General features: G+C 35.8%; 1 long non-coding RNA gene across 3 annotated transcripts; it reads right to left on the bottom strand.

Moving 5' to 3' along the window:
* Nucleotides 1–1050: 1050 nt before the first annotated feature.
* On the bottom strand, nt 1051–3803 carry LOC141623277 (uncharacterized). Of its 3 annotated transcripts, none has more exons than XR_012533277.1 (4): nt 3532–3803; nt 2834–2973; nt 2466–2572; nt 1051–2290 (listed from the first exon to the last, which is right to left on the bottom strand). It is a non-coding gene; the product is annotated as an uncharacterized LOC141623277 (long non-coding RNA). The 3 variants fall into 3 exon arrangements; XR_012533279.1 differs by having other exon boundaries at nt 1051–1872; XR_012533278.1 differs by having other exon boundaries at nt 2834–2970.
* Between the last annotated feature and the right edge of the window lie 4729 nt (nt 3804–8532).

Genomic DNA, 8532 nt, shown 5'->3' with positions numbered 1-8532 from the left:
ACATACCTTTAGTTAGCTAGATACACTCATAAAGTTGTTAGATACATACCTCTAGGTAGCTAAATACACTTCTTTACGTTTCTAGATATATACCTTTAATTAGCTAGATACACTCATTAAGTTGTTAGATACATACCTCTAGGCAGCTAGATATACTTCTTTATGTTTCTAAATACATACCTCTAGGTAGCTAGATACACTTATTTACGTTTCTAGATACATACCTTTAGCTAGCTAGATACACTCATTAAGTTGTGAGATACATACCTCTAGGTAGCTAGATACACTTCTTTACGTTTCTAGATACATACTTTTAGCTAGCTAGATACACCTCCTTTAAGTTGCTAGATAAATACCTCTAGGTAGCTAGATGCACTTCTTTACATTTCTAGATACATATATACCTTTAGCTAGCTAGATACACCTCCTTTAAGTTGCTAGATACATACATTTACCTTGCTAGATACACATCTATGCCATGCTAGATGCACTAGATAGAGCAATAAGATTAGATCATAAAATGGAAATTATGATCGTAATATCCTCTAAAAGGGTTAAGCAAATGAGATTATGTCAAATCTTTGCGACAGTTTATAGTAATTATAATAATTTACTACTTAGATCTTTAATTAGAGTTGCAGTAGAGTTAGAAGAGCAATTGAATCACAAAGTTCTTAGAAAAAAAATGTGTGATTAGAAAAATGAGTTTTTTACGATCTTGACTACTTTTACAAACAATCTCACACAACTCTATACGATTATAGGAACGACTTTGTCACGATCTAAATTATTTTCCTTGGCTACAATCCTACGATCTGCATCATGATTCTGACAGCTATGATATTGCTCCATGTATGAAACCTCTTTACTCTAATTATAAATTCAACTATTGCGCGCAATTCATAACTCGTAAGCACGTGTGCTTACTAATTTTACTCAAAGTCATATGGAGGGGAGATAAAATAACAGAAATTTCCATCCGCTACTTCTCTATATAATACAAGTATAATGCAATAGTCATTTGATGCAATTATCGACGCAATATTCATATTCGGTAATATAAAGCTGACATATAAAGCTGACATAATCTCAACATTTTCCATGTATTCCATGCTACTACATTTGTTAATTGAAGGAAATAGGAACGAAATAGTTCTACGATTCTCATTCAAATACAATGTCTCAAATTAAAAAGTAGAAGCTAGTTCCAATACTCAGGATATGCAAAAATGAAGTTATTAGCTGATGTACTCAGACAAAAAACACACTCTACAGGAAATGTCTTTAAGCTGATGTAGGTGCCACTTGCTTCCTTGGTGACATATTTGTGTATCTCATAGTTTTCCTTCATGTATCTGGTGATGTATTTTATGTATCCAAATACATAGCACTACCAAATACACATGGAGCATCTCTTCACCTATGGTAGCTGGCCACTGAACCTCTGACATACTCCCCAAATGCTTCTGGCAATGGTGCCGTCTGCCGAACACCGAGATAACTTCAGAGACCGCACTGACCATCCCATACAACACCCCAAACCTGAATCACTGACATAACCTTCACCGACACCCTCTCGGAATTCGTCACCCCCACGTCACCCGCATTTTCCGAAATCCAAGTCGTCGACGCTTTTCCGTCACAAACCCTAATTTCGAATGCATCTGAAGCACAATCACCACCGCAAATAATTGGAATTAAATCTGCACACTATGTGCGAATGGAGGCGAAAATAGGGTATCAGACGTTGCAGTAATCGACAACGATGAGCTATACACCGGAAGAATTTTTTTATCTCTCAAAAAATTGGCTGAGATAAACCAATGCAGGAAAGGGATGAAAGATGGCTCAGAAGAATGAGGAGTTCATAGCCTGTTGAAGTGCAGGAAGTTCAGATAATGCAAGTGCCAGAATATATTCATTTGTCATAGGCTTTATTTGATATTTGGTCTTATTATGATAAGTTGAAGTTGTATTAGATGAAGTTTGAATTGGTTGTGCTTTAATAATAAAGACTTACATTCTAATAAAAAGAAACAAACGAACTCAATACACTGAAGGTGGTGATCAAAAGAAACATGAATTTTTTTTTCAAACCAGACTACTCCAAATTTAGCCTAACATATCATGCAAATGCTTCCGCCAATCTTGGTAAATTGGGTTCTAAATGGGTCGTCATTCTTATCGAATTGTTGACTTATCTAGCTACTAAACACGCACAAAACAAATGTTTCATTGGTCGTCCTTCAATTGAGATCAATTGCACTATTACCACTGACAATTTTTGTTCCTAAGAGAGAGAGAGAGAGAGAGAGAGAGAGAGAGAGAGAGAGTCAGGTTGGTATATACAGTATTAGTTGTCTTTCTGCGAAGTTGAACATCCACAACATAAACCCAATAAACTAATATAACAACAAACTTCTAAAAGTACACAAACAAAAGTGAAATTTAAGCATTGAAATCACCTTAATTCACTTTGATGAATATCAGTAACGGATCAAGTTTGATATCTTGATGCATGATAAGAGTCCATTCCATATCCAATAATGAGGTGAATCAAACAAAAATAACACTGAAAAGTGAAAACAGAAAATATACACATCAAAAATTAAATTACCCAAATTTACAATTAAGGGAAACATGAATGGAAGGGGTTTTCAAGATCCCAAATGCTAAAGAAAAATAAAAAAAATGACATGCCTTTTCAAGCAACACGACATGTGGGACGAGCGGGTGAGAATGGCGGCAAGGGAGGATGGTGATTGACCAGCACACAAAAATTGAATTCAATGCTGTAATAATGATCATATTGTAATCAATTGAAAAACCTTACCTCGAATTTTTCATGTGCAGTCATCTTCATATAGGAGGAAAAATTAGGGTTCTACACAAAATTAATCGCGCAGGCCAGCGTCAAAGGCAGTGGCTTGGACCATCGCAGCAAGCCAGCAACACCAACATTCAACCCACCTGCTAAATCACAAATTTGCAACCACCACCATTTGAATATTCCGGTCAACAAAGACGATATCCATCAATCACCTATCCGGATGTCATGCCTTATGAATAGGACATGGCTATTTCATAAGTAATATACACATGTATCCAGAGTAATAAATAAGTGTATCTAGAAGTACTAATCTATGTATCCATACACCACAGACCACATACCATCACCATCGAACCCATGACCCATCACCACACATGACTAGTCCACCACCGCCTCTGCTTACTCCCACGACCACCACCACGCACAGCCACCTACTGCCCACATTGCCGTCACCATACACCGACAAGACCACCCGAGTGACAGTAACAATTTTACGACACATTGTCGCTGAATAAATTAGATAGTTTCAGAGATGACAGAGCACATATGCAATTGGGTAATCACAAAATTGTTTGACAAAATACGATCTCAAATCAATTACTAAACCCTAATTTTTCGAATTCCAATTGTTTAGTAAAACCTAATTTTTTTTTAGATACTATTCATGAAAAAAGGAAATAGAAGTCAGAATAAAAGCTTACCTTTTCTGATAATGGACTGAATCTGGAGGTGTAATAATGGAGGTGAAGCGATGGACTGCGTAGAGGAAACACGGCATAGAGAATGTTAATTATACGGAAGTTAGAGATGAAAATGAGGGTAGTGAAATGAGACGCTTGGTGACAGATAGCACAACGTCCGACGGTCGTCAGGAAACTCTGACTGGTGGCGGCGGTTGTGGTACTGGAGGAGGCAGAGGGAAGTCAGGTATGGTGGTAGGGGCGAATAAGAATGAGAGAGAACGAAGTCAGGAGTTGAGTTTGGTGTTGGAATAGAAAGGAATGATGCGCGTGTTTTATATCTGGAGTAGTTCGTACAGTTCATACCGTACATTAGTTCGCACGGGACCCCGACCTATATATATATATATATATATATATATATATATATATATATATATATATATATATATATATATATATATATATATATATATATAGATTTGGGATCCTGTGAGAACCATTAAGATAATGAGAACTGTGAGAACCACTTATAGCCTTCGATCTATTGCTGAATGGACGACAAGATTAACTTACCTAACCTGAAAAATCACAACCAACCACCCCACCCCAAAACTATTCTAATAACCTCATTTTAAGAAAACGTACTCTCTCTCATCTTTTTATCTCTCTCAACGATTATCATCGTCTCTCTCCTTCATTTACAACCATCAACCAACGTTGTCACCTGCATATGGCGACATAAATTGGCGGCGAGACGACCACTCTTGCCCAAGAAGAGTCATTCTTGCTGAATTGTTCCTAATTTAGGTAATTATTTCCCCCAAATTTTACATAATTCAAAGACATCGAACCCTAATGATTTCCCCCAAATTTAACCTAATTATAGAATGCTTTAATTTCAGGTGAAGGAACTTATTCATTCCAAGCCTTCAACAAATGCTCCATCCAAACTCATTATCTAATCTTGGTGTTATAATATAGAAGAAATTCAATTCGGGTTCGAATTGACCGCCAAAGTTGATGATTAATCCAAGTGGGATCGAAGATGCTGGTTGGAATTTTTGGTTCCTGACAATCTGAGCAACTTGGTGTAAGATATAACTAATTTCATTCTAGTTTTGTCTTCTACCATTTACCAATCTTCCTTCTGTTTGTATATCAAAAGTTGTCATTGTCTACACGCCCATTTCATTTTTTGGCTGAAATTTAGATGAGATTTCTCAAGGCAGTACTAGCCACATTTAGCGTATTAACAATAGCTAAAGTTGATAACCAAAAGTACAAATAAATTATTGTTCTTGATCAGTTTTATGCTCGGAAATTGTTCAAGTTTTGATTACATGACTTTTATACAATTTATAATATTTCGAAAAACTCGATTATTAGCATGTTATTTTTTTGCTTATTCAAATGTCGCTTAGCGTGTTTCCTGCATTGGAATCGATGTTTCGTCGTTAATTAAACTGGATTGTATCGATTTGTTGCTGAAATTGTCTATATATATCTTGAGTTTTACCATTGCAGATTTAGCATACATACGCGCTGTGTTTTGAGCTATTAAACTTGTCAATATGCTTATATTCGTTCGGGTTTAGAAGCTATAGGTTCAGAATTCTCATTACATTTCGTAACTATTTTGATCTTTCCCCTTTTGTAGCTTTAGTCTCACATGTTTGTTCGCACGACTCACGAGTCTAGAGAGATTTGAGGACTAACTAAAAAAAACTAATACAAGTAGATCTTATCTAATAGGGGCGAACCTTAGTTTAGTTCAAGGATGTTTAGACTTTGTTGATTTTTTATGTTCATATGAATTTAGTATCTAAAATATTGTAACAAATAGTTTTGATTCAATGTTCTTATGTTAAATTGTAGTCGGGCATGAATGGTAAGGGTTTAGGCTTAAGTAACCTTATCAGTGCATAAAGTAGCCTTGTATATGCATGAAAAAGCGATATATATGCATTAAACAACCTTGTACATGCATGAAATATGTAAAATATGCATTGTTTTATCTTTTTTTTTTCTTTTTTGTATTTGATTTTTGATCCCCGACCCAGTAATAATGGTAAGAGTTTAGGGTGTAATGGCCATCTCACTGCATGAAGTAGCCTTCTAGATGGATGAAAAGGCGATAAATGTGCATTAAACAACCTTGTAAATGCATGAAATATGTAAAAATGTGCGCCACTTTGTCTTTTTTCTCTTTAATCCCCTTTTGAATGACTTTTCCGAGAAAGGGTATCGTCCTAAATTTTAGGACACTATTCCCCTAATTTTAATCTCTTCCCCTAAAAAGGGTTCAGTCTTCCCCTTTAGCATGTCTTTTGGTCTTGCTGTCGTTCACATGATAATAAGGGAAAGGGTTTAGGGTGATTAGGCGGGTCCATGAAGCGGCCCGCCTAATCCAACCCGAAACCTTTTGCCGTCCTAAATTTTAGGACACTACTCCCCATCGTTTGTCCCAATAATAATGATTAGGGTTTGGGGTGCAATAGACTTATCAATGCATGAAGTAGCCTTGTAGATGCATGAAAAAGTAATATATGTGCATCAAAAAACCGTGTACATGCATGAAATAAGTGTTATATGGGCATGAAATAAGATTATTATGTGTATGAAATAAGGTTATATGTGTATGAAATAAGGTTATATGTGCATGAAATAAGGTTATATGTACATTAAAAAGTTCTTCAGTTGCATCAAATTACAAATTACTTTTGGTTAAGGACATTAATTTTAAGTTAAACCATTTCCAGTCCTAAAAGAATGGCAAGCTTTTTGGGTGCAATTGTTTTATCAGTGCATGAGGTAGCCTTGTAAATGCATGAAAATGCAATGTATGTGCATTAAACAACCTTGAATAATGCCTCGCTAAAAAATGAGTGGTTTTAGAGCTGCATAGGCAAGTCAATGCGTGTAAAATGAGTCTTATGAATTGTGATGCATGCTTAACTGTCAAAAAGCAGGCTGCAGTTAAAGTAAACTTCCGAACTGAGTGCCAGTAGCTCATCACAAAGAAATCCACATCTTTGCTAATTTAAGTTATTGAGCAACTCCACTCGATTAATTTTTCTAATCTTCTATTACTTGCTCGGAATTTGGACTTTTGTGCTAGATTAGATCTTTAAATTTGAAGCAAGTACATAATCACCCTTTATTCATGCATTTTTCTATATTAGGGATCAGAGATTTTCTTTTTTCTATATGTAGTATAAGAGGAATGCTTCTTAGGTAAATAATGCACTGGTGGTGCCGTGGTGGTCATGAAGGATGAAATATCTAAGACCGTCAATATAATATGTGTGTGTGTGTGTGTATCCTTCTGGTTTTCTTTGTTGGTGGTGTTAATTCTTTGAGTGAAACCTCTTTATGGCGATCCGCGATCATGATAATGAAATTTGTAATGCTATATCAGTATATCTTGGGATTTTAGCAAGGAGCATTCCCACAGCAGCACTGGCTATTACAGTGGAGACAACAAGATATTGAATTTCAAGAGTCTACTAATGACCGGAGACGGCCGCATGTCTCTCGACTTCCTTGCAGTTTATTTCATAGTTTGTTCAATAAATGTTCAATGTTGTTTTAAATTTTGGTAGTGGCAGAAAGAAATGACTGTGGAGGATATTTTTTGTATTTACCGGCCTTTTTATGTAATTAGAAGACATTTTAGTGTATCTATTACATCAGTTGTTATTCGCGAGCTAATCATGGAAAGGTTTTAATACATTTTGATTGCATTGTGACTTGTGAGAGCCTCACCAATGTATCAGTTAAGTAGCTTGTTTATAGTTGTCTTTATAATAAATGTTTGTTTTCTTAACTCAAGTAGTTCATGCTGTGTTCCCTGAACTTTTGAAGCCTGAACTAAAAAATGTTTATATTCTTTAGCATTTACATAGTTTAGCTGTGCCATCTTCTGTACATGATTTCAGTATTTGTGTATTTGTGTGACCGACTGTGACTGAAACCTAGAATTTAATTTTATGACAATGATTTCGACTCATTTCTTTTCAGGGGCTGGAATTGATCTTTCATCTCTATGCATTGTGGAGGGAAATACCTGTTGGGATTTATATACAGACTGCCTTGTGACCAGTTCTGATGGGAATTTGCTGGATGCCTTGGGTGCAAGTATCATGGTATTACTCGCTTATCTACTGATGCACATGATTCTGCCACCACCTGTCAGATTTTGGCATTGCATCTGCTTGCACTTTACCTGTTATATTCCGAGACAAAGTTTTTATTAATTTTGCAATGTTGTAGGAGTTTTGTATAAAAGGGTTAATGTTATAAAAGAGAATTTGCTTTGTTCAATAAACATTTCAGTGTACTTATGCCAGTCATTTAGGTGACCATAATCATATGAATACGGCCGTTATTTCATACTCGTATTTGTTTAGCTTATTTTAAAGGCTATTAGCTCAATGGTAGAGCAATGTGAAAATTTGCACAAAGGTATGGGTTCGAGTCCCATATAGCCTACTAAATTGCAAAATCTCATGATAGGAACGTGTCATGATGTGAACAATACAATACAATTATGAATAAGGATGCAGGCCATGATCAAATTCAAGCGAGCAGCAACAATGCAAATGATAAGCCAATGTGATAGCTTGATTAGCATAGCTTGATTAGCTTCACAGTGATCAAAAATTTTTCTTGACTACAAAATAAAAAGTAAAAGAAAGAATGGTATTTCATAGCCAATATGGGAATCGAACCCATATTTTGTGCATTGCACAATGCTCTGTCATTTGAGCTAATTGGCTTTCGGAGTTGAACCCAAATGATGCGCTAATATTTTGTGCACTTTTCTCATCTTTATGCTAATGCTAGTACAATAGTATAGTTGATCACCTCATATACCTTAAACTGATCCTGGATGGTTTCATTTTGCCCTATCGAGACATCGAGTCCTGAACCTTTGCTCTCATAGCAGCATTAGCAATCACTTTTCGCCTTGTTATAAATTCCTGATATTGTGATTTCTCCTCGCCTAAGGACGACAAT

Source organism: Silene latifolia, chromosome X, assembly GCF_048544455.1.
Source record: "Silene latifolia isolate original U9 population chromosome X, ASM4854445v1, whole genome shotgun sequence".
NCBI lineage: Eukaryota > Viridiplantae > Streptophyta > Magnoliopsida > Caryophyllales > Caryophyllaceae > Silene > Silene latifolia.
This window is presented reverse-complemented; position numbering and strand designations above follow the sequence as displayed.